The following is a 25,936-nucleotide window of genomic DNA, read 5'->3' as shown; positions in this document are numbered from 1 at the left end:
TACTGGTAAATATATTTTTATATTGCAGAAGTCTCATATATAATATTATAGTAAGAGGTAATCAATACAGAAATCTGTTTTTCCTTATTTACTCTATTTTCTGTAAGATGGCAACACGAGTGTCGTATGTCATATAATAAACAAGGTAAAGATTAATTTTCTATACATTTTAGAATAAAATTTGTTTTTTTTTAATTATAAATATTTTTTTAATTAATGTACAAAATTTGTTTCTTTCATTAAAATGATTTTAATAAATGATTTAAATAATTCATTCTTCATATTTAAATAGTTAAGAAATTAGTGAACATAGGTAAATATTTTTTTATATTGCCGAAGTATCATATATAATATTATAGTAAGATGTAATCAGTACAGATATATCTGTATTTCCTTATTTAGTGTATTTTCTGTAAGATGACAATACAAGTGTCGTATGTCATACTATAAACAAGGTAAAAATTAATTTTCTATACTTTTTAGAATAAAATTTGATTCTTTTTGTTTGGATACATTTGTTTTAATGAATACACAAATATTATTCCTTTCCATTAAAGTGAGTTTAATAAAGGTTTTTCAGTTAAAAAATTAATAATTAAGTAAACATAATTTTTAAATTGCTGAAGTACCATAAATAATATTACAGTAAGAGGTAAACCATATAGAAACCTGTATTACCTTGTTTATACTATTGTCTAAAAGAGGGCAGTGCAAATTCATAATAAAAACCTGTATTTTAATTAATTTTTATGTCAATTATAAAAAGTTTGTGGCTTTCCTGTCATAAAAATGTAAGTAAAATTTTGAGCATTATTGGCAAGAAAATTCGTTTTAAGCAGATGTCCAACAGTTGGACCGGAGCAGCCAACTAATTTACGGCGATAACGAAACAAAGATTATTAGCAGACACATGTCCACTTGTCAGACGTTTTGCTCTAATTTCCACCGTTGTTTACCGACGTTCGTATTATTAATAAAAGCACGTCACCTTCCATTTAATTTACGTCTTTTATTCGTCGTCGGTTACATTTTTTTTTCTGTTAATTCGTTCGCCCCGACACCGTTTTAATTGTTCGGAAATTTTCATTTTACACTGTTTGAACAAATCGGATCGTGACGGATGTGATGAATGTTAATCGAATCATTCGCCGGTTATTTGAGCCGTGCATTTTTACATAATGATTATGTGTATGGAAATTTATTCGTTCGACATTAACATTTTAACTGGAAAACATGTTTTCTATATCCGACGAAATTAATTTAATCAATTTTTACAGCTTAAATTGTTCGAATACATTTGTGAAACTGGGCCCAGAAATTTAATTTATGAAATTCTGAAATTATAAACACTGCTATTATAAAATAACAATAAAGCTTACTTCAAGAGCCTTTAACCCAATTACGGATGTACATATAAAAATTATTTCTTAATTAAGACACAATAATAAAAGTAACAAGGTTATAAAAATATTTAACATTGCAATAAAATTTCAGTTTTAATGTTTCTAATCAGCTTTTGCTGCGTCTACAAAATATAAAAACGTGAATTATAAAGGGAGAAGAGAGGAATTGCTTAAATTGATAGGTAGGGAGAGGTATACCTTTCATCTCCCAGATTTCTCCAGCAAACATATTTATGTATGTATATCTTTTTTGACGTAAGGAACAGAAAACCATCGGGGGTTTTAAAATAAACTTAATCTTTCGGAAGGTACAAGTAAATATCAAACACATGGGGGATGAAATCATATCTGCACGTCATAAAAAGTTGAATTTAATATTCGAATGGAAGACATAAATTTACAAAGGTTATAAAACAGTATGAATTTTAGTTTTGTAAATATGATTAATTAAAGTTCATGGCGAATGAAACAAAAATGGTAATATATTTTTCAACTTGTCAGGATTAGAATGGCTTCGGAAGGAAGTTTGCCATTTTGTTTTATGGATTATTTATATTTAACTTTTTTACATCAATCAATAAGAATCTTAATAGTATAATGAGTAAGAGGTAATCAATAAAGAGATCTACATTTCTCTATTTAGTCTATTCTCTAAAAGATGGCAATACTAGTTACATTTTAAAGACGTACCTTAAATAATAAACAGGAAATAAATTAATTTTCTATACAACTTTTTCAGTATATATATTTTAATATTCAAAAATCATTATTTGTTTAATTAAATGTTAAACAGGGCTAAAATTATTTTTCTGTATTTTTTAGAAAAGAATTTGATTCTTTTAACAAATTTTTAACTGTAATTTTAATATCGATAGGATTTTATTTTAATATTCAAAAATGATTAATGATTATTAAATGTTTAAATGATTTTATTTTTTATGTTAGGATAAATAAAAAATGTGATTAGATAAAAATATTTATTGTCATATTAAATCAAATTAAATATTATTTTTATTTTGTAGAATTCTAGTAGGAGGTAATCAATACAGAAATCTGCATTTCCCTATTTAGTCTATTCCCTAATAGATGGCAATACAATGCAGTTTGAAAACCTAGGTACGTCTCAGATAATAAACAATGCAATAATTAATATCTTGTGCTTTTTATAAAATAATTTGACTCTCTTTATAGCTTTTTTATTGTATTTTCAATATCGAAATATCAAATATATGGAGAACAAAATCATAATGCAGGTTATAAAAAGTTAATATTCGAATAGAAGACAAAAGTTATAAAACTGAATGAATTTTAATTTTATAAACATAATTAATAAAAGTCTACGGTTATAAAAAAAAGGGTAATATATTTTTCACCTCAGCAGGATTAGACTGAATGGCTCCGGCAGGAATTTAAATTAAATGCGACGCCAAAAAGTTCCGCCGACACTTTACGAACTTTTATGGATTAGTTGGTTATATATAACTTTTTTTACAGTCATCAATAAGAAAGTTAATTGTGCAGGAATCACTTTTAATTTGATACTGACAGACGACGAACGAAGAAAGAAGTTGCTCAGTCATTTCGTTGTTGATATTTTTGCGGTGAACGCCTCTCCAATTTGAATCGCAAGTGGACATTGAATGGGATTTCAGTGGGTGGTCGGGTGTGGAATTAAAATGAAATTTACACACGTTTTCGTTGGCGAAACGGATTTTTGCCACCAAAACCAAAATCCAGTTTTAATTGATGCCAGATTATTACGTTAATTTCTAAATTATACGTCAATGTTAACTGTTGGATGTTTCAGCTTTTGCCCCGACATTTTTCAGTATATACGCACTTTTTAATTAAAAATTCGTTTCTTTTCAAAAACCGTTCATCAAATGAAAACTCATTTGCGACATGACCAAAGTAAAGCTCGTGTTTGATACCCCCATTTCATTTTTCGAATACTGTGACAAACTAATTCCGTATCAACTTTGAATTATTGTACGGAAGTTAATTAGTATAGAATAATGTCATTCAGAATTATCACTGTAAAAATAAATGGTTAATTAATCGGAAACAATTTAACCTTAGAATAATTAAAAATAAATTAAAAGCACACATGAGTTTTAAAGTGCATCTTTCGTACTTTGACTTTGATCTTTGCGGACAAAGAAAATTGTTTGATGCATTAATAACGGAGCAATTAAAAAGACACAGTTTTAAAGAAATTTAATTAGGGAAACACGTGACAACTGTTATTATAGTCGCATTTGACATACGATGAAATATTATTGAGGCAATCGATGTACAAATTAAATTATACTTTTTTGTTCTCTCTAATATTTATTTTGTGTTTGATGCCAATATTAAACTGGACTGAAAAATAATTTATTAAAACATTCCGTGAATGTTTTCAGTTTTATAAAAATATGTAGTATTTTTGTTAATAATTTAACTTATTATTTTCATTACTATAAAATAGTATTTCAATATGTATATATAATTAAAATTTTATTTATTATTTTATTCTTTTGATAATGTAACGTTATGTTATGAATATATAATATATTGAATAGGAAATATGTAATAATTTTATTATTAATAATTAGAATTATTTTTATTATTATAGAAAACATCAGTACGTCATAAGAGTGAACATTAAAGTCAAAGTTTATTAATAATGAAATATAGTAAAGATATGTAATTAAAAATTTGTTGATGTTTAATGTTATTCATTAATTAGAAAATAACCACATAGGTATTTTGAAATTAATATAGTTTAATTTCAGTAATTACAAAATTAATTAATTGCATTATAGATTATTTCAAATTTTGTGGAAAAATTGTTAAAGAGAAAAATAGGAAAATAAGAAAAAAAGGAAAAAAGAGAAAAATGGGAAAAAAGTGGAAAAAGGGAAAAAAAGGGAAAGAAGGAAAAATGGGAAAAAGGTGAAAAAAGGGAATATAACAATATATCAAATATAAAGAATATAAAAAATATGAAAAATATAACAAATATAACATATTTCATAAAAATATTTTGTTTGTTGTTTGTTTATAGTCATTTATTTTCCATTTGTTATTCGTTATTTATAACTTTATAAATTTTAAGTAATTTTAAATATTTAACTAATAAAGAAAAAAATTATAAAAATAAATTATTTAAAATATGTTTAATTAAAATATCAAAATTGTATTCAATAAACAATTACTACATATATAAATTTTAATTATATAAATAATATACTTAAAATTTAATGGATAAATTTATATTTTTGATTAATAATAAATTTAAATTATAACGTCATAAAATGTCTAAATTTTAAGCAATTAAAATATATATTTTTTTTAAATGAAACTTAAATATATATTGTTCAGTTCAAAATCATTATCAATTTTTTATAGAGGAAGAAAAAATATGGAATTAAAATTCTGTAGATTAATTTTTTTGCACCACAGAAAATATAAATTATGACCATATGAAAGTGAAATAAAAAAAGCCAACATCAACATCATTTTTTATATTTGTGATTAACCAATTGATATATATTTTTTGGACAAAATAAAAAGATTAATACAAAATGATTGTGTTTAATAAATTTTTCTGAAATATTTTTATAAGAAAGTAAAATATATAATACAAATTCTGTGGATTAATTGAATTTTTTGGACCACAAAAAATATAAATTATACATAAAAATTAAATTTATAAAAATTTATAAATTTCAAGGAATTTTAAACATATTTTATATATTTACAATTAACCTATTGATATATAATTTTTGATATAGTTAATTGTACTTTTAATATCGATACAATTTTATTTTAATCAAAAATCATTATTTGTTAAATTAATACAAATTAAGTGTTTTGATTTTGTTTAATTTTAAATATTCAACTTTTTAAACAACCAACATCAACATATTTTTATATTTATGATTAACTTATTAATATATAATTTTTTGGATAAAATAAATTATTACATAATTTAATTGTACTGAATTTTTCTGTAATTTTTTATGAAAGAAAAAATATGTAATTAAAAATCTGTGAATTAATTGGACTACACAAAAATATATATTATGACAATATAAAAATTAAATTTATTTTATTTTTTTATTTTGAATATGTTTACTATTTTAATATATTTTTATATTTATGATCAAGTTATTGATATAATTTTTTGGTCAAAATAATTGATTGTGTAGGTAACAAAACAACAAATTTTGCGGATTAACTGATTTTTTGGACCACAAAAAATGTAAATTATAACTATATAAAAATTAAATTTAGACAAATTTAAAAATTTCAAGGAATTTTAAATGATCCACTATGAATTATGTATTTTAAAGCCAACATCAAGATATTTTTATATTATTGATTAACCTATTGATATATTAATTTTTGAATAAAATAAACAATTATAGTTTTTGTTAATAAGCAACAAATTTTTCTGAAATATTTTTATAGAGGCAGAAAAAATATGAAATTCAAATTCTGTGGATTAAATGATTTTTTGACCACAAAAACATATAAATTATGAATTAAAATTATTATATAAAAATTAAATTTATTAAAAATTATAAATTTAAAGAAATTCTAAATATTCAACTTTTTAAAGAATTTGAATATATTCCGTATTTTAAACCCCATATCAAAATATTGATATTTTAGTTAATGGTAATAACCAACGAATTTTTCTGAAATATTTTTATAGAGGAAGAAAATATATGTAATTAAAATTTTGTGGATAAATTGATTTTTTGCACCACATAGAAGTATAAACTTTGACTATACAAAACTTAAATTCATAAAAATTAATAAATTTTAAATACTTCTTAAAGAACTTATAATATTATCAATAAATAATTGTAGTTAATGATAAATAAACTAATTTTTATGAAATATTTTTATAGAAGGAATAATATATAACTCAAATTCTGTGCATTACATGATTTTTTGTCCACAAAAACGTATAAATTATGACAATAAAAAAATTAAATTTATAAGAATCTACAAATTTAAAGGAATTTTAAATATTCAGCTTTTTAAAGAATTTGAATATATTTAGTATTTGAAACCCAATATCAACATATTCATTTAACCTATTGATATATAATTTTCTGGATAAAATAAATAATTATAGTTAATGATAATAATCAACAAATTTTTCTGAAATATTTTTATAGAAGAAGGAAAAATATGTAATTCAAATTCTGTGGATTAAATAATTTTTTGACCACAAAAGCGTATAAATTATAACAATATAAAAACCAAAATTCATAAAAAATTATAAATTTCAAGGAATTTTAAATATTCAACTTTTTATAGAGGAAGAAAAAATATATAACTAAAATTCTGTGGATCAATTGATTTTTTGGGCCACAAAAAAAGTTCATAAAAATTTATAAATTTTAAGATATTTCAAACAAGTTGAATATAATAATAAATAATTTTATAATTTATGATTAACGTATTGTAAGATAATCCTTTGAAAAAATAAATAATTGCATTTAATGGTAATAAACATTGAAATTTTCTGGAAGCACAAAAATGGAAATCCTCCCCAGTAACAATTAGGAAAACCGAAAAAACTTTTTGTTGCCGGATTAGCGTAAGAATGGTCCTCGAATCCGACACAAGAATAAAAGAAACGGGCAAAAGGGAAAAGTTTCCCCGCCGGTCATATAATTTATCGAGAGGTAAACCGTTTTAATTCAATCCCCCCCCGATATGTTTTATGCGAACTGAATTTTTATCAACTTCCATTTGCAATTTAATAAGTCCTACCCACTAAATCAATTTGAATTTAATTAGATTACTTCTTTTTGGTCCACTCACCATTTCGTCCTTGTGTCTCACATCGCCACCTGGAAAGGAAGAAAAAAAGAAGATGATTAGGGGGTGCAGCACACAAAAGTGTTTCTCGTTCAGGAGGAAATCATGAATAATAAGTCATTTTATTTTGCCTAAAAACCATTAATAACAATATACAATGGACACAAAGAAAATGTTGACGTCGTTCGGTATTTATCCAAGGGGATGATTAATGATATTGAGTAATGAAATAATACGGCGCCCGTGGAGAACGGAGGGTAACAATAAATAAATCAAAAACGGTCGGCCACACTGAATTAGCCTTTCGCCATAGTTCAGCTCTCTGTTCTGTTGTTTCAATGCTAATTATTAAGGTTGTGGGAGTTTTAAATTAGTCACGAATCATTATCACATGTGCCGTGCCGGATGATTAATCGGAATTGTAACAAATTTACTGTAAATAATATTGGGAATTAATCACATTAATGTTTTGGATTTTAATATTGGAAGGGGATTAATAAATCTCACACACAAAAAGATTTACTGCAACATCCCCAGTGTGATAAACCAGCTTCGGATGAAGATACATCCCCTTAATGATGGTAAAAAATCGTTGCCATCAAATATTTATATTAATGGCAATACATCCAGGAAATAAAAGGGAAAAGACAAGATGCCACGACTTATCGTTGGATTTCCTTATAAAGATTTATAGCCCACGAGATAATTTTAAAGTTTCCGCCCCCCAATCCGTTTGGTCCACGATAATTTAAGTGTAAAAAAATAAAAGGGTGGCAGGGGGGAGAGAAAGAGATGATCCGTTTAAAATTATACAGTGTTGCAAAGTCTATTCGTGATTAAGTTAAGCTCGGCAAGTGTTTAATGGACAATTACAGTTTAAACCAAGATAAACTGAACTTAATTAAACAATAACTCGGGCAACTTTATACTTTCGAGGGGGATTCGGTTTTCGTTTTGTTTCTACTTTCTTCTAAGTTAGTTAGTTAGTTAGTTAGCAAGGCAAGTGTTTACTTGGAAACAGGATATGCCATTCCCCCCATTTGATTTAGATCAGATAATAGTAATATACATATATGCATAAGTTTTCTGAGTTTGTAAATAGGTTTTCAATTACGGGAAATATTCAAGGCGCAACGAACTTTTTATCTGAAACAAAACGTGTTGAATGGAAACCGCTGGAAATTGAATCTATTGATTTTTACTATGTTGGTGGTGTCAAACAAAATTTATCGAATGAATGTTTCAGTAAACATTGAAGAATAAAGAAAAGTTTCACAATATTATATTTTGTTCTCAAACTAAAGGAATTTCAGCTGCGCATCTTTTAATTCAATTTATCTCCGATTTTAGATGTATTTTTAAAGTGATACCTAATTATCTTATTTTAATTGTATTTATATTGTTAATGTGATTTTATTTTTTAAACTTGGTTATAATAAATAAAATTTTACATATTAAAACCATTATTATTAATTTTTATTTTAGATTTTTAAATATATTGAATACATTAAATATTTAATTTAGTGTATTTAGTGGTAAAATATTTTATTTTTATCTAAATTATTAAATTAATTCGGATTTTATCAAATTAAAATCATTCAACATTATCAATTATTTAGCATTGTTGTTTTTTTTTAATTAAAATTATTGAAAATATTTTTTTAATATTTTAAATGCGTAATATTCTAAATGTATTAATTATTTCATTAATAAATTTGGTACTTTTACTATGTTAATTTTTTATTATTTGATAATATTGAATATTTAATTTTGTCGTTCCAATAATTTAGGTAAATATATATTTTGTATTCACACTATTAAAATTAATTCCAATTTTATTTGTTTGAAAGTTTCGTGATTTTGTGTATTTTATAATTTCATTTATTAGATTTAAAGTAAATCATTTAAATTAAAATTTTTATCCGACTAATTAAATTCTTTTAATAAGTCTGTTATTTTTTTTATAATTTTGTGAAATTTCCTTTTTATTATATATATCTATTTTGGTTTACTAAATATATTAATCTTTCTTAAATAAATTTAATACTTTAATTTAAATACACATATTAAATTATTAAAAATTTTTCTGATTTAATTTTTTTGAAAAGTTTCCAGAATAATTTACCAAAAAAATATGCTAAATAATGAAAAATTTATTATTTACTAAAAATTTAATTTAAGTTTCAAACTAAATAAACTTGAAATTTTATATTTTTTAATGGATTTTATCAGATTTTAATTTAATTTATATAATTTTAATGAGTCCTTTTAATTGTAAATTATTTAAATTAAAATTTTTATCTGTCTTTAATTATAATTTTAGTAATTCTGTTATTTTTTAAAATTTTGTAAAATTTCCGTTTTATTCCATATTGGTTTAATAAATATATTAAACTTTGTTTATTTAATAAATGTAGTATGTATGTATATTTAAATTTCAAAAACTAATTCTGATTTTATTTTTTTGAAAAGTTCACAGTATAATTTACCAATAAACATGTTAAATTTCGAATTAAAAAAAATAAAAATTGAAATAAAATGAATTAAAAAAACATAAAATTTCATTTTTTAATTGTAAATCATTTAAATTATTATCTGCTATCATTTTAATGTATTTTTAATTTCAAAATTATTTAAATTAAATTTTTTATCTGCTGATTTTTTATAATTTTATAAAATTTCCTTTTTATGTCTATTTTATTATTTTTTTTTAATATATGTAAATTTATTTATATTAAAATTATTAAAATTCTAATTTTATTTTTTTGAATCTTTCAGGATTTAATATGAATTTATAAATTTTTTTATAATTTTAATACGTGTTTTTATTCATAACCCATTTAAACCAAAATTTTCATTTATTTCTAATTTTAAATTTCTTTTTAATAAGTATTCTGTTATCTTTTTATTATTTGATAAAATTTCCTTTCAATTTATATGTTTTTTTTTTTTTTAACTTTTTAAACAATTAACGTGATTTCTTTGATAAATTTATTACTTCTTTATTTGTATTAAAATTAATAAAATTAATTAAATTAATTCTAATTTTATTTTGGAAACATTCAGAAATTACATTAAATTACATATTACAGAAAATTTAAATTTTATATTTTTTAATTCATTTTATTTCAATTTAATTTTTATAATTTTAATGTGTTTTTAATTGTAAAATCATTTAAATTAATTTTTTTTGTCTCGAATTATTATTTGTTTTTTTAATAATTTTGTCATTTTTTTATAATTTTATAAATTTCCTTTTCATATCTATTATATCAAATTTATTTATATTAAAATTATTAAAATTAATTCTAATTTTATTTGTTTGAATACTCAGAAAATTTAAATTTTATATTTTTTTATTCAATTTATTAATTTTTGTATAATGTTTTTTATTTATAACCCGTTTACACAAATATTTTTTATTTATTTATATTAAATTACATATTACACAAAACTGAAATTTTATTTTTTTTATTCAATTTATCAAATTTAATACAATTTTTAATAGTCTTTAATTTTTAATTAAATTTTAATATATATTTTAATTTTAAATTTGAATCACATTTTTATCTTACTATTTATTTAGCTTACATTAAAGCTTTTTTAGATTTTAATCTTTAATAGCATTTAATTTTATATTTAATTTTCTTATTTACATTTATTAATCTATTATTAATAATTTAATATTTTCATTTTCGATGTCGTTTTTTTATTTATCCCAACACCGTTTGTAAAAAAATTAATCGACAAAGTTACTTTCCCATAATAAAATGTGCCCCGATAATGTGATTAAAGCTCGAAAATCAGCATGAAAGGGCCCAAAAACACGAAACATCCTCGTTAAACAGCATTTCGGCATTTCAGCCGATAATTCGGAACAGAAGGCCAAAAAGGTAGTGGAACCAGAATGGCGGACCGGGGAACGTCCACTCCGGTCGCCGCACAATTTATATCTATTTGTCGTATTTGTTACACTCGCACAACCAACTTCCAACTTTCCGACGTCGATGCCGGAGAGGAGCTTTGGCGAATCGCTTTTGTGCCGTGCTCCATTCATAAAACTCCCGTTTCACCGCTGTGCCGCCAATAAATATTTCATTGCGGTTTTGTTTTAATTGAAAAAGGGCTGAAAACGTTTGAAAGCTGAAAGTTGAAAGTCTTCAGAGTTGGCGGAGTTGTCGGAGTTGTTGGAGTATTGAAATCTGGGGAGACAAATGAGTGGTTGTTTAATTTGATTATGGGATGGATAAGCTATTAATCCGTCGCCACATTTGATTGCAATTTATTAATCTTGCACACAATATCCTTTGTTACACCGCGGATCGATCAATTTTAATTAGTACTGCCGGCTATCATCGACGATATACATATCTACACGTTCACCTATGGCAATTTACACGTTTCCCTTTGACCAAACATTGTCCCAATTAATACAGAATTATTTCATGTCTTGATTTCAAAATAAAACGCTATTCGGTCCCAGTTTTACGATAACCCTCACCCCCATAAATACAACGCAGGAGACTCCGGCACGGAATAAAAGTGGCTTAAAGGCACAATACGTTGCGCAAGATTCGACGGTCTCCGGAGAAACATTGCGAAAGTCCGTGTGAGCCACCCACTGAAAACCGGCGCAAATTCCCACTTAATATTCCCGACGAGCCGCGATCAGATTTCACCCCCGATACTCTCGGTGGATGGCTGATAATCTCGGGATCGGTTGTGCCAACGACACACACGCGTCTTGTGCATCATTAAAATAACGAGTGGCGTTGCCAACTCGACGGTGTAATTGATCAAAACCGATTATGTGTTTTCGTTTTCGCTTCAGAAAAAACAATTTGCATTTTTGCCTTTGTCTTTAAAATAAATTTAAGTCAACGAAATGGTTCATAATTTCTACGAAGTCTACAACAAATTTATGCTACAACAAAAAAAAATGATGTACAGTTCATTGTTAGTTTTGACCTCTTCAGAATTAAGCCTATTATTATATTAGTATCTCAATAGCTTCAGAAAAAACAACTTGCATTTTTGCCTTTGTCTTTAAAATAAATTTATATCAACGAAATGATTCATAATTTTTACGAAGTCTTCAACAAATTTATGCCACAACAAAAAAATGAAGTACCAGTTTATTGTTAGCTTTGTCCTCTTCAGAATTAAGCCTATTATTATATTATTATCTCAATAGCTTCAGAAAAAACAATTTGCATTTTTGCCTTTGTCTTTAAAATAAATTTAAATCAACGAAATGGTTCATAATTTCTACGAAGTCTACAACAAATTTATGCCACAACAAAAAAAAATGATGTACAGTTCATTGTTAGTTTTGACCTCTTCAGAATTAAGCCTATTATTATATTTTTATCTCAATAGCTTCAGAAAAAACAATTTGCATTTTTGCCTTTGTCTATAAAATAAATTTAAATCAACGAAATGGTTCATAATTTTTACCAAGTCTACAACAAATTTATGCCACAACAAAAAAAATGATGTACAGTTTATTGTTAGTTTTGACCTCTTCAGAATTACACCTATTATTATATTATTATCTCAATAGCTTCAGAAAAAACAATTTGCATTTTTGCCTTTGTCTATAAAATAAATTTAAGTCAACGAAATGGTTCATAATTTATACGAAGTCTACAATAAATTTATGCCACAACAAAAAAATGATGTACAGTTCATTGTTAGTTTTGACCTCTTCAGAATTAAGCCTATTATTATATTTTTATCTCAATAGCTTCAGAAAAAACAATTTGCATTTTTGCCTTTGTCTATAAAATAAATTTAAATCAACGAAATGATTTATAATTTTTACGAAGTCTACAACAAATTTATACCACAACAAAAAAAGTGATGTACAGTTCATTGTTAGTTTTGACCTCTTCAGAAATAAGCCTATTATTATATTATTATCTCAATAGCTTCAGAAAAAACAATTTGCATTTTTGCCTTTGTCTATAAAATAAATTTAAGTCAACGAAATGGTTCATAATTTATACGAAGTCTACAATAAATTTATGCCACAACAAAAAAATGATGTACAGTTCATTGTTAGTTTTGACCTCTTCAGAATTAAGCCTATTATTATATTTTTATCTCAATAGCTTCAGAAAAAACAATTTGCATTTTTGCCTTTGTCTTTAAAATAAATTTAAATCAACGAAATGGTTCATAATTTCTACGAAGTCTTCAACAAATTTATGCCACAACAAAAAAATGAAGTACCAGTTTATTGTTAGTTTTGTCCTCTTCAGAATTAAGCCTATTATTATATTATTATCTCAATAGCTTCAGAGAAAACAATTTGCATTTTTGCCTTTGTCTATAAAATAAATTTAAGTCAACGAAATGGTTCATAATTTATACGAAGTCTACAATAAATTTATGCCACAACAAAAAAATGATGTACAGTTCATTGTTAGTTTTGACCTCTTCAGAATTAAGCCTATTATTATATTTTTATCTCAATAGCTTCAGAAAAAACAATTTGCATTTTTGCCTTTGTCTATAAAATAAATTTAAATCAACGAAATGGTTCATAATTTTTACCAAGTCTACAACAAATTTATGCCACAACAAAAAAAAATGATGTACAGTTTATTGTTAGTTTTGACCTCTTCAGAATTACACCTATTATTATATTATTATCTCAATAGCTTCAGAAAAAACAATTTGCATTTTTGCCTTTGTCTTTAAAATAAATTTAAATCAACGAAATGGTTCATAATTTCTACGAAGTCTTCAACAAATTTATGCCACAACAAAAAAATGAAGTACCAGTTTATTGTTAGTTTTGTCCTCTTCAGAATTAAGCCTATTATTATATTATTATCTCAATAGCTTCAGAGAAAACAATTTGCATTTTTGCCTTTGTCTATAAAATAAATTTAAGTCAACGAAATGGTTCATAATTTATACGAAGTCTACAATAAATTTATGCCACAACAAAAAAATGATGTACAGTTCATTGTTAGTTTTGACCTCTTCAGAATTAAGCCTATTATTATATTTTTATCTCAATAGCTTCAGAAAAAACAATTTGCATTTTTGCCTTTGTCTATAAAATAAATTTAAGTCAACGAAATGGTTCATAATTTATACGAAGTCTACAATAAATTTATGCCACAACAAAAAAATGATGTACAGTTCATTGTTAGTTTTGACCTCTTCAGAATTAAGCCTATTATTATATTTTTATCTCAATAGCTTCAGAAAAAACAATTTGCATTTTTGCCTTTGTCTATAAAATAAATTTAAATCAACGAAATGGTTCATAATTTTTACCAAGTCTACAACAAATTTATGCCACAACAAAAAAAAATGATGTACAGTTTATTGTTAGTTTTGACCTCTTCAGAATTACACCTATTATTATATTATTATCTCAATAGCTTCAGAAAAAACAATTTGCATTTTTGCCTTTGTCTATAAAATAAATTTAAGTCAACGAAATGGTTCATAATTTATACGAAGTCTACAATAAATTTATGCCACAACAAAAAAATGATGTACAGTTTATTGTTAGTTTTGTCCTCTTCAGAATTAAGCCTTTTATTACATTATTATCTCAATAGCTTCAGAAAAAACAATTTGAATTTTTGCCTTTGTCTTTAAAATAAATTTAAATCAACGAAATGGTTCATAATTTTTACCAAGTCTACAACAAATTTATGCCACAACAAAAAAATGATGTACAGTTTATTGTTAGTTTTGTCCTCTTCAGAATTAAGCCTTTTATTACATTATTATCTCAATAGCTTCAGAAAAAACAATTTGAATTTTTGCCTTTGTCTTTAAAATAAATTTAAATCAACGAAATGGTTCATAATTTTTACCAAGTCTACAACAAATTTATGCCACAACAAAAAAAAATGATGTACAGTTTATTGTTAGTTTTGACCTCTTCAGAATTAAGCCTATTATTATATTAGTATCTCAATAGCTTCAGAAAAAACAACTTGCATTTTTGCCTTTGTCTTTAAAATAAATTTATATCAACGAAATGATTCATAATTTTTACAAAGTCTTCAACAAATTTATGCCACAACAAAAAAATGAAGTACCAGTTTATTGTTAGTTTTGTCCTCTTCAGAATTAAGCCTATTATTATATTTTTATCTCAATAGCTTCAGAAAAAACAATTTGCATTTTTGCCTTTGTCTATAAAATAAATTTAAATCAACGAAATGATTCATAATTTTTACGAAGTCTACAACAAATTTATGCCACAAAAAAAAAAAAAAGATGTACAGTTTGTTGTTAGTTTTGACCTCTTCAGAATTAAGCCCATTATTATATAATAAATTAAACAATGAGAATAATAAGTAACGTTCATTTAAAATATTGAAACTTCCTTTCGTATTACAACTTAACAGATGTTTTAATTTATAATTCAAAGTTAAGTAGGAAAAAAATTGACAAGTAAAAATAAATAGTCACATGGAAAAATATCTGGACTGACTTATTTAAAAACATGTTGTACAAATATTTTACATGAAAATTTAAGGCTTAAAATATTTCTGAATTCATAATTCATAATAAATTGGGTAAAAAATTGAACGATGACAAAAATAAATAAGTCACAAGCAGAAAACTTGTCTATATGATATTCATAGATCTGGTGGAACTTACTATCTAACATATGGAAGCACCTTTTGAGTCTGTTGTAAACTTTTTTTCTATTGAATAAATAATCCTATGTGTGAGTAAGTTTTTCATGAAACAGTAACTATGTGGATTGATAGTACGCCTTCTTGTTAGGTACAGTCATCAAAATCTTTCTTGGCTATGCCTTTAAAGTTTATCACTCCCTTTCAATCCATCCTACAGACCGATTCATTCATACAATCATCAAAATCTTCTCTGGATATAGATTTTTAAGTTGATCCCCATTAACCCGTCATCCACATAATTTTGTTACCCTTGCTTAATTTATGTATTATTCCAACGTTTTGATGAATTTCATTGCATGAATGGTTGATTATCGCAGATTAATGGCTGACCCATTTCCAAACATGTTGCACGAGGATTTTGTACGAGGTATTATAGCTTAACAGATTTTTAAATTCATAAAGCAAATTTTCATCAATTATACAATTTGAATAAACCATTTTTAACTCAAAAAATGCATTAAATACAATGTAGGGAAAATACAACAAATTTCAGTTAGAGCTTCAAAATATTTTTTTACGGTTTGATAAAAATTTAAAAATCAAATCAAATAATGGTCATAAAATGTAAATTGTTCCGGAAACTAATACATTAAATGGCGTAAAATCCTTTAAAATTCAAATGTCTGAATTGTCACACTAAAACAGAATTTATTTAGAAATGGTGGATTTTATTGTTGACCTAGAAAACTATGATGTAACTCTTGGACTTTGCTGGTGGAAGTTTACGCTTCACATACGTAATGTCTAGACACCTTTTTCAACAACAATAAAATGACAATATCTTAATCATTTTTGTACTGAAGGACCCAGTTAACCTTAATATTACACCTGAGTGTATTATTTATTTTTCTATCTAAAATTTGTCACAATATTGAATTGAGTTATTTGCTCAATGACCGATATGTATCGCCATAATCAATACAGTGTTAACATCAATTTAATGTTAATGTTGGCATCCAATTAGTATGATCATAATTTATGTAAGCCATTCAATTAACTCACTATTGTAGTTTTTTATTAAATTAATCTTTTACAATTGTTCAACTTGTTTATTATACACTGAAGGACCTAAATGTCAATGTATTTGTAATTTCCCCTTTTCAATTACAAATTGTTAAAGGATTAAAGGTGTTATCCATATTATTTTGTTCTGGATGACACTTTCCATTAAAATGAACAAAATTTATGGCATCATTAAGGCTTTTTATGGTGTTATTTAAGTCTGATGAAAAACGATCCTTCATCAGTGTTATTCGTCCTGAGACACAAAAGATTATGTGAAAAACTACTTAAATATTTACTTTTTACTTACTAGAGTGCAAAGATTTCTAATTTATGAAATGATAAAATGATTAAAATAGTACAATTAAACGAACTAAATTATAATATATAAGTAAATTACTGCAGTGACTATCTATAATTTTATTATTAGTAGTAAAAATGTGGGAGTTAACGACGCAATTTTCCGTTAGGCAGTAAATACAGCAAATCTCAGTTTTCGTTAACGACTTCGGACCGGATGAAAAGTTTCATATTTCCATCGCCATTGTTGTTAAATTGTCGAATGATTGATTGAAACCGAATCGGTTTGTTAAATACTTTCAGCAAACATAAACAGAAACATACTCGGATTGGGAGAAAGGATCCCGGTGCCTAAAGTTCCTTTTTTACGTCGAATAGAATTCGACACAAAGGAGTCGAAATCGTAAAGTAAACGCTTGACAATCAATTTAACACAATAACAAATACATGTATGCTCTAGTCGGGGTTGATTTCCTATTTGGTTTGCTCTACGAATCTATTTTCTTCTTTCTGTCTAAGCGGTTTTGTTCTCCGTTTCCAATCGAGTTAAATCTTTTTCAATGTGACATATGTCTTTTTAACATTTTACGAAAACAATTACTTTTAACATTTAACGGATTTAAAAGATGCTATATTCATATTTTTTGAAGTTGAGATTTATTAAATTATGGTCTCTTTATGTTATGTATGTTTTCTTATAATTATATATATATATATATATATATATATATATATATATATATATATAAATTCTTTTGCAAATTCTGACTTTTTGAAGTTACTTTTAACATTTCTATTTTTTTTTAATTATGAACGGTTTATTTTCTCTGTATAAAATATTTTGTATTATAATTGTTTTATTTAATTTTATTGTTGTTGTACACAATTTTTTTAAGTTACTTTGACATTTATAACATTTTTTTTCTGATTTATTAAATTATGTTTAGATTGTTTATATAAATAATTTCTAATATAATAATATTTTTATTATTTTTATTATTGTTGTTTCAAATTTTTAAGTTATAATATTGAATGTGTTTTATCTTTGAATGAAAATGGATTGTTATCCAATATAATCTCCAATCAATGAAATAGAGAACTCTCCCAAGTAAGAAGTAATCAATATAGAAATCTATATTATAAGTAGTTCAAGCTATTGTCAGATAGATGGCATTTAAAAAATGTATGAGGGTACTTTTCTGAATTTATACTTATACTATTAAAAAAAACTAAAAGCTAAATTGTTAATATATTTTTTCTGATTTATTGAATTATGCACTGTTTATTTTATTTATATACATATTTTTGTAATAAGAATATTTTTATTATTTTTATAAGTGTTGTTTAGAGATTTTTATGGGCTGTTTATTATATTTATATACATATTTTCCATAATAAGAATATTTTTGTTACATTTATAATTGTTATTTATAGATTATTTGAAGTTACTTTTGATATTTATAAGAATTTTGAATATTCCTTCTGATTTTTTTGATGTTATTTTAAGCATTTATAAGATATTTGATAAATTATTAAATTATGAACTAGTTATCTTATTTAAATAAATAATTTCTTTTTTAATGATATGTTTGTTATTTGTATTATTGAAATAGAGAATTGTCACAATACAAAATTTACATCACAATGTCATGTTTAAAGCAACTTAGTAAGAAGAAATCAATATATAAATCTGTATTATACGTAGTTCCAGCTATTGTCAGATAGATGGCATTTAAAAAAATAAAAATAAAAGTAGTTATCTAAATTTTTAGTTACAGTAATTATTACAATAAATAATATTATAAATCCCATATTTAATATTTTTATTGCAATTAATATTTTTATTTCAATTAATATTTAAAATAAAAATAGTAAAATGCTGATTACACATTGTTTGAAGTTATTTTAAACATTTATAAGATTCTTAATATAGTTTTTTTCTGATTTATTAAATTAAGGACTGTTAGTTTCTTTATATAAATCACTTATTATTATAATTATATTATATTTATTTTTATTGTTGTTGTATACATATTTTTTGAAGTTACTCTTATTATTTAAAAGATTTTTCTATATTCTTTCTGATTTTCTGACGTAACTCTTTATATTTATATTTTTCTTATGACTATTTTTAAAAAATGAATTATTTATTTTATAATTATATATTTTTATTATTTTTTATTTTTTGGATTTTTTATATTTTTCTACTTATTTATTAAATTATAGACTTCATCTACATAAAATGTTTTCTATTACAAAATGTTAATATCTTTTTTGATTTATTAAATCATGGACTATTTATTTTATTTATGTTATATTTATTGTTGATAACAGTTTGAAGTTACTTTTCATATTTACAAAATTTTTGTATATACCTGAAATTATTTTAAATATATATTATATTATTAAGATTTTTTATATTCTGATTTATTAAATTAAATTCTTATAATTTTTTAAATAATGGACTATTTAATTTATTTCCTATTATAATTATATATTATTATTTTTTTTATGTTATTTTTAACATTTATAAGATTTTTTTTCTCTGATTTAGGTTTTATTTATATTTTCTTCTAATTTATTGAATTATAAACTGTTTATTTTATTTATGTGAAATATTTTTATTACAAGTATATTTCTGAGTTTTTTTTTAGTAAATTATTGATATTAATTATAATAATCAAATTAATGGATATTTATTATAACATTTAATTATAATTAAGTTACTTGAAAATAGGCATTTTTACATAAAAACATGAGTTTTATTTTCAATATTACATGTTGTTCGTTTATAAATAAAATTAATTTCAATAAAAATTAAATGAATATAAAATGGAAAATAGTTTAAATTTTATAATTAATGTGCGACGAACCAAACACGTAAAATAAAATATTAAAACTCTATGAATATGACTATTGATAAATATAAAACACATTTAAAGTATGATTTTCATTAATTGTATTTACAAATAGATTTCCAATCAATATATTGACCTTTAACTTTTATAATTAATTACATTAGTGTGATAAAATTTGGGTTAATTTCCTATTTAATTTGCTCTACGAATCTATTTTCTTCTTTCTATCTAAACGATTTTGTTTTCAATTTCAAATACAGTTAGATCTTTCTCAATGTATATATTTTTATCTTTTTAAATGTACCAATTTATTTTTATTTACAAATTTACTTGTTTTTAGATAAAAAAATCTAAATTAAAATAAAATACTTATAAAATGCAAAGTAATTTTAATAAATATATGAAATATTCAAAAGAAAATTATATGTATGTAGCAGCACATTTGAAGCAAATGATTTTCTTTAAATCGCATTTATAAATAGATACTACTCAACTCAATATATTGATTTTCTACAATTAATTATTTTATTTCATTTTTAATAAATTGCTTCTAAATGTAAATGACTTCCTTAATTGGAAACGTCAGACACAAAATTAATTTATAATTTTCATTTATATTTAAAACATTTCTATTAAAGCAACGATTAAATTGTAAATGTATTTATTAATATTGTATGATTTGGCAATCAAATTTAAAGAGTGACGAAAAAATTGTTTTTAATAACCGTCTATATAGATTTGTTCAAATGAATAATAAAAAAAAAAATAAAAAAAATATTTTTCCAATTGTTGTTTTGTACTGAACGAACAAAATTTTATATTAAAATTTATTTTGAAACATTTATTCGGAATGCAGTTTGTATTACAATGTGTGATAAATAATATCAGAGTTCATAGAGGATATTTATTAATTATTCTGGCGTTAAAATATTTGCCTCCGTTTAGGTCACTAATTTTCCTGCTAGATATTTTACTGCAAAACGAGTATAATAAAGACAGGTGATAAGAGCAAACTCCATAAATTTTCTCCCTCATTTATATGAAAGTTTTGGACTGAAAACACTTGAACAAAAGAAAATGATTAAATGATAATCATTATTTTATAAAAATTATAAATGAATTTAATTTTAAATTTCTTTTTGAACCGTTTTCAATTAATATTCTATTTATTTCAAAATAATTTTGTGAAAAATATTAATATATAATTAATTTGGACTCCATTTAATATTCATTAATTATTTCAACCTTTTAGACCTGACTTATGACTTCTAAACATTAATATTTCTTAATTTAAAGGACACTCTTTAATAAGAAAAAATTCTACAAAATAATTATAGACATGAAAATAAGTGAAAATATTGAACATGCTTTATTATTGAATGATTAATTAAGAAAATGGATTGTTATCCAACATAATCTCCAATGAATGAAATAGAGAACTGTCCCAATACAATTTAGTTAGAAGAAATCAATATAGAAATCTGTATTATAAGTAGTTCAAGCTATTGTCAGATAGATGGCATTTAAAAAATGTGTGAGTGTTATTTTCTGAATTTTTATTTATAGTATTAAAAAACTTATTTATTTTATTTCACTCTTTAGTTGCCGTAAAATTAATATGCTTAATATATTAAAAGTAGTGTAACAATTGCTAAACTTATTTATGGCAAATGGTTTATATTGCAATATCAAAAATAATATATATTAAAACGAATTATAAATCCCATATTTAATACTTTATATTGACTTATTTAAATTAATATTTAAAATAAAAAAAACTAAAACATTATTTCAATTATTTTGTATTGTAAAATATGTAAAATTTAAAACGTAAAATAATTTTAATTTCATGATTAAAATTAAAATTGTTGTCCTACTAATAAAAATATGTAATATAAAATACAGATTAAAATTGTATGAATATAACATTGCTAAAATTAATTTAAAATACGTTTGAAATGAATAATTTTCTTTAAATTCTATAAGTAAATATAAAATTGAACTTCTAAATTAAATTATATAAGTACAGTTCATGTTACAATATATGAAAAATAATATCAGAGTTCATAGTAGGCAATATTATTGGTTATTTGCGAGTTAAAAAGTTTCCCGTCCTTTTAAACATTAATTTTCTTGCAAGACATTTTATTATAAAACGGGTATATTAAAGATAAACGTATATTCATCGTTTATATCAAAGTTTTTGAGTGAAACCAGTTGAATAATAGAAGAGGGAAATTTTCTGTATAAAGTTAAAAATAATTAAATGGTATGATTACAAATATTCTTTTGAGATTTTTATGAATATTGTAATTTTCTTTTTGAATGTTACTTGTAATAAATAATTTTATGGAAAATCTCAATAAATAATTACTTTTTATTTGATTAATATTCATTAATTTCCTTCAACATTTTAATCCTGACTTTCAAGTACTTTCAAATTGTTATAAATATGAAAATAAGTAAAACTATTGAATGTTTTGTTTCTAAATGATTAATTAAGAAAATTAATTGTCACAAAGTCAATTTAAAACAGCTTAGTAAGAAGAATTCAATATAGGAATCTGTATTATATCTAGTTCAAGGTATTGTTCAAGAGATGGCGTATTGAAAAAAGTATAGAGGTAATTTTCTGTATTTATACTTATCGTATTAAAAGAGATGCTTATATTATTTTAATTCTCATTAACCATTTTATCTAAAATTATAATTAAATATTACAATTATCCAACTGATCTGTCAAATATGAAATATGCACTGCAACAAGAATTAAAAGGTAACATAGTAGAAGCCTTTATTTATTTCATTTTCAACATTCAACCGAAATTTCCCACATTAATTGTTAACAATGTTACAATTATCCAACCGATCTGTCAAATATAAATTGTCCTCTTCAATTATATAGTTTTTGGGTTTATTATATATAGTAAGAACTGAACAAATCTGTCGGAATACATTTTATATAATAAAGTCAATTTTAAAACAAATTATTAAGAAGAATTTAATACAGAAATCTCTATTATAACTAGTTGAAGCTATTGTCAGATAGATGGCATAATGAAAAATGTATAGTATGTAGTTTTCTAATTTTAAACGTATTGAATAGATTCTCATGTTATTTATTTTGAAATGTTATATTCATGATATACAATAATTTAAGAACAATAATATATTTGTAGCGTCTAAAATTATTTATTTAATTTTAAAATTACTTGTCTAAATTTCACTATAGTAAATGATGCAATCCCAAAATACCGCATCGATCTATTAGCAAATTTACTGAGAATAGATTAATGGAGATGTGGATGGAAGTTTATTAACTCCGTATTGATTAACTGCTTGATTAATATCGTAACTAGAAGCTTATGTTAAATTCAATATCGCAATTACTGCACAAATGTTATTCACGGTCTTTCTCCTCACAATCACCACTTAACACACATCCGTTTCAGTAAACGTAAAACAGGTAACACCTTTCACGTTGCACCAAAATAAAATAAAATAAAAAAACGGGGGCCTTAATTTGAAATGTCACTTTCGGTTTGTCCTTTCCCTCGACGTTTCCCTCGGAACTCCTCGAGTTCGAGTGTTTGCATGCCCTTGTAAAAATAAATAACATTGTCGTCGGCTGCAAGGAACGACTGGGTCCTTTTTGGCCTTTGATGTGCGCCGAACGCTTTACACCTTTTGTGTGCCCGGTTGGAGTGCCAAATTCGAATGTAGGTAAGATGAAAGGATCTAATCGGAGGCTTCGATCACTCAGATTTTGAATAACTGTTCGTTGTTTAACCCACAAGTAAGGGGATACATCTGTGCATCAAATTAAGTTAATTTAAAACGGGAAAACATGTGCAATTTGATGAACAACTTGAAATTCAATTAGAGTGCCATCTTTGATAAATATCCCCCTTTGGATATCTAATATTACAAAGTGGAATAAGAGAATGCGAAATACTTATTGATGCTTCAGCTTCAGCAAAAGTAAAACAAAACAAAACAAATTCACGTCGGTTTTCGAATCCGAATGGAAATCTCGTTAACGTGACGGATATTATAATCTTCGAGAAACTGGAACAACAGACTTTGATTGGCGCCATCATAAAATTATGTTTTCTAGAAGTGCAAAGCATGAAATATGCAAATACAATGTTTACATGTGGCGTTTGCCGCAATTACTGATTTAATTAAAGTTTCATTTTGTAAGTGTCTGTGCCACACATGTTCCCACTCATTTGTGGACTTTAATTAAATCTAACTTTAAATCCCATTTTACGAGTTGAAAAATTCCTGACCATTGATTAGATATAATACCACAATTCAGGCAACAATTAATTTTCTTTTAATTATACAAGTAGTCCTTATTAACGAGAGTGTCTTAAATTAAGAAGGATTAAGTCAGGATTAAAATGTTGAAGTTTAATTGTCTTCTAGTTAATATTAATAATAGAGTGGAGATTAATTGTTTATTAAGATTTTTCCTCGAGATAATTTCGTTGCCAATAAAATATTAATTATAAACAACTCAAAGGGAAAATTACAATTTTCATAAAATTCTCAAAATTATCCATTTATTGTTCAAGTGTTTTCAGTCAAAAACTTTGAAATAAACGACGGAGAACGTTTACAGGGTTTGCTCTTATCACCTGTCTTTATTATGCTCACTGGAATATCTTTCTGGAAAATTAATGTTGGAAATGAAGGGAAACTTTTTAACGCGAGTATGATTAATAAATGCCCACTATGAACTCGGATATTATTTATCACAAACATTGTAACATTTCATTATTTAGTAATTTTATTAAAACAAATCAAAACAAAATGTATTTTTCATCACTTCTTAAATTTTGAATTAAAAATGGTTTTAGTTATTTCAGTGCGTTAATAAAATGTTGATAACAATGATTTTTGAATAATATTTTATTTAAATTATTAAAAAAGTCAGAATATTAAGAAGAAATTAATACAGAAATCTGCACTAATTCTAGTTCAAACTATTGCCACGCTATGTATGAAGATAGTTTTCTACTTTTAAACCTATTAAAAAAGTTACAGAAAACTGTATTTGAGTTAATTATAAATTGTTTTATTTATCATATTTCTAAATACACAAGATCAATCAAGGCTTTCATACAATTAAAATAAAATAATATTGAGAATATTGAGTATATAAATAAATAAATATAAATAATAATAAATCTTTTATTTTAGTCGTATTCGAAATTAAATTTAACAATTGTTATATTCATACAATTTTAATGTTTATTTTATATTATATATTTTATTAAAACGACAATAATTTTAATTTTATATGTAGTTAATAACATATAAAAATTAATTACGAAATTAAAATTATTTTACATTTTAAATTTTATACTTTTTCATTTGAATTTGAGATTTAGATAGAATTTAACAATTGAAATAACGTTTTATTATTGTTATTTTAAACATTAATTTAAATAAATCAGTATAAAATAATATATGACTTAGAATTCATTTAAATAAATACATTTTTGTACTTTTTAATGTATAATTTTAAAATATAAATAAAATATTTAAATTGATTCCACATTTAGTATTTAAACAAGTTAAGTGTAACAAATAGAAAATAAAATAAACAGTAAAAATTAAAAATCAATATATTCTAAAAATTATTTGTAATAACATAATATAATTTAAGCTAAACCATTTACCACAAATATGTTAACAACTATTTGATTGATTTTAATACATCAGAAATGTTGATTTTAATTTAACTCATTAAAACTAGATTAATAAATTAATCAATTTATTGGATGAATTGAATAAATTATCAGTAATAAATTATGGCAACTAAAGACCGAAATAAAGCTTGTAACTAAGTCTTTTT

At 23.7% G+C, this 25,936-nt stretch overlaps 1 protein-coding gene across 3 annotated transcripts in view; it reads right to left on the bottom strand.

The window, feature by feature from the left end:
• Positions 1–25,936, bottom strand: part of LOC109594774 (5-hydroxytryptamine receptor 1) — a 150,170-nt gene that overhangs the window by 67,426 nt on the left and 56,808 nt on the right. For 2 of the 3 annotated variants that reach the window (XM_049967710.1, XM_020010013.2), the window contains exon 1: positions 7,233–7,249. The gene's annotated coding sequence lies outside the window, so the exon portion shown is untranslated. Of the gene's footprint in view, positions 1–7,232; positions 7,262–25,936 lie in introns of those variants that run through there. The other variant, XM_049967711.1, reaches the window with a different exon arrangement.

Source organism: Aethina tumida, chromosome 5 (assembly GCF_024364675.1).
Source record: "Aethina tumida isolate Nest 87 chromosome 5, icAetTumi1.1, whole genome shotgun sequence".
NCBI classification, from domain to species: Eukaryota; Metazoa; Arthropoda; class Insecta; order Coleoptera; family Nitidulidae; genus Aethina; species Aethina tumida.
Note: the sequence above shows the minus strand (reverse complement) of the source record. Positions and strands in the feature narration are given on the sequence as shown.